General features: G+C 33.6%; 1 long non-coding RNA gene across 1 annotated transcript; it reads right to left on the bottom strand.

The window, feature by feature from the left end:
- Window positions 1-605: 605 nt before the first annotated feature.
- On the bottom strand, window positions 606-2173 carry LOC121741277. Its single transcript, XR_006037822.1, has 2 exons — window positions 2091-2173; window positions 606-1082 (listed from the first exon to the last, which is right to left on the bottom strand). It is a non-coding gene; the product is annotated as an uncharacterized LOC121741277 (long non-coding RNA).
- Between the last annotated feature and the right edge of the window lie 429 nt (window positions 2174-2602).

Genomic DNA, 2602 nt, shown 5'->3' with positions numbered 1-2602 from the left:
AATGGGAATGGCTGCGGCCACGGTTTCTAGGGGGTGGGTTAAGTTAAACTACTTGACTTGAGAAACTAAACTAATTAAACTGATCAACTCATTAAACGAAACTAAAACTACTTGATCAACTAAGCTAAACTTTCCATAAATGGACAAACAACATAAATGGGGGACTGTCAGTCCCCTGCAAAGTGTACGATAAAGTGAAAACTTTTTAACAACTTCATCTTCTTCACCGAATCAACATGAAAAACAGAGTAAAAAGTAGATCTGAAAAGCTATGAAAAACGAAACACCATAACACTTGTAAACTTGGATCTACCCCTAAAATCTAACCTACAGCTACGTAAACTAGAAACTAGACCGTACTCATACAGAAATAAAACATCAGCTACCAGATCTAAACAGAAACGCGAATTGATAACTCAGATCTAACCAAATCAACATGAAACAAGACACTTGTGCATCATAAAATGGAAACCGAAAATAGATCAGAAGTAGCATGCATGAAACATAACACATCAGCTGAAAACAAAACCATAGCTCCAAATCTACTGAATCAAAAACATCAAAGAGTCAACAACATCAAAAGTAAACTGAACAACAAACAGCGATACATGAAATCATTTCATCACTTCTTCTCGAATTGGAATAGCAAGAACAGAACGATTAAAAGCTAAAACCAACACCAAATTACCACTAAACTAAACTAAACTAGAACAGGACCAAGTGTGTGTGACGGAAATCATGAATATGAAGTATTTGGAGCTCCCAATTCCATCTCTAGAAGAGAAGTGAAAACTAATGAGTGTCGCCCTAGAAGTTGCCTCCTTCCTCATTCTCTATCTCCATTTATAGGAAGGCGTGAGGTCTTGATCCTTAGGGCATTTGTTCTCTGAAAAGTCTGATTTACCCTTTGCCCTTGAGGATCTTTCTTATGCGATGCATCAGTCTTCTCATTGGGTGCTCCCGCTGCATGCCATTTGCTCCAGCTTGATCCATTTGCGCAGCATTTTGGCTCCTTCTCCTGATCCATTCTTCCGCCCAGTTGATCAACTCATTTTCTGAATATGGCGGATTTTCACACACACCTGGCTCAAAATTGTATGTTAGTTTATAGAATTTGATGTAGTTTTGTGCTAAAACACATGCGTGAAACGAGCCTCATCACTCCCTCCTTCTTTTGCTTCCTAAAATAACAAATGTGTGGATTGATTTGTCATAAACATTATATATTTATTCGGAAGGCTTTTTAGAGGCTTGAAGCCTTGGACTCGTGTTTTTAGATACCCAAAGATAGCTACTTTATAATCCAACAAGATTTATTCAAAAAAAATCGTAATTGTTCGGTAGTTATCATCATTTTCTCACATACTACCAAAACTGGATAGTTTCCATCAGTGTTTTCTACATAATATATATATAGTAAATGCACTTATTAATTCGTTAAAAATATTTAATGAACACCCCCACACCTCATAGTTGTTTCTAAACTTGTTTATTCAAGTTTCCTTATAGCAAGTACTCTGCATAAATCTGATAAGATATAAGAAAACAATACCCAATACAAAAATTGATGACAGATTATAGTTGTATTGTTACGACAATTTATTAATGTAGTACATGAACTCCAAAATTCTTCCTAATATTCAGGGCACTACTAGACTCATCAAAGTTGTTCTAAAAAATTGTTAAACAAGAATTTTCACTATTCTACGTAAGCCACATAATTCGGAGTAGATCACTGAAAAAATCAAGGGATTTAATTCGATTCAAACTTCTATATCAAATTCTATTTCCACTTATGTTTAATCATCACAATAACCATATATCTTATCTATCCTGCGGATTTAATCATAAAGACCATAAACCCTAAGCAATATTTTCAATTCTCATGTAAACTTTATGCTAGAGTTCAGCAGATTCTGAATAATTGACCAAAACATGTTTAAACATACTCATTTAACACATATTCATCAATTAATCAAAACTTCCAAAACACTCTTTACTCCTTCAAATTCTAGACAAAATCTCCAAATCCCATCTCAAAGTTTTATCAATATCATGCTTTAAAAATAGTACAAATAGAAAGAACTTACTCGATTTATTAAGGTTTATGTAAGCGGACGATCGAGGCTAGAGCTTGAACCTCACGGTTCCTTTCTCTCCCATGGTGACCGTGATACTCTCCCACCTCCATGTGGTTGGGGTGAAGTTTTAAATATATATCAATATAAATAGCATCCACTATGGTTTTAAAATTGTACATGTGGAATAATTTCAAATAAACACATGTAACTTTTCTTTTTCTAGAATTTTCCATAAATGCCAAGACATGTCCAAGTTGCTGAAAATTGTGTGCCCTATACTTTAAACAAGATAATATATTTCATTTCATGTGAATTTAATAAAATAAACCTCTAATGAATCATATATCCAATTATTTTATCCTCTTAGATTTTAATCCAATTATAAAGATTAACATTTAACAAATATATAATACAAATCATGCAAAAGAATTGCTCAATACTTTAATTAGTACTCTTTACGTTTCGAAGAAATCAGTCGATGACTAAACTGACGACTTTCGAATTTTATTAAAACAATCCTC

Source organism: Salvia splendens, chromosome 7 (genome assembly GCF_004379255.2).
Source record: "Salvia splendens isolate huo1 chromosome 7, SspV2, whole genome shotgun sequence".
Taxonomy (NCBI): domain Eukaryota; kingdom Viridiplantae; phylum Streptophyta; class Magnoliopsida; order Lamiales; family Lamiaceae; genus Salvia; species Salvia splendens.
This window is presented reverse-complemented; position numbering and strand designations above follow the sequence as displayed.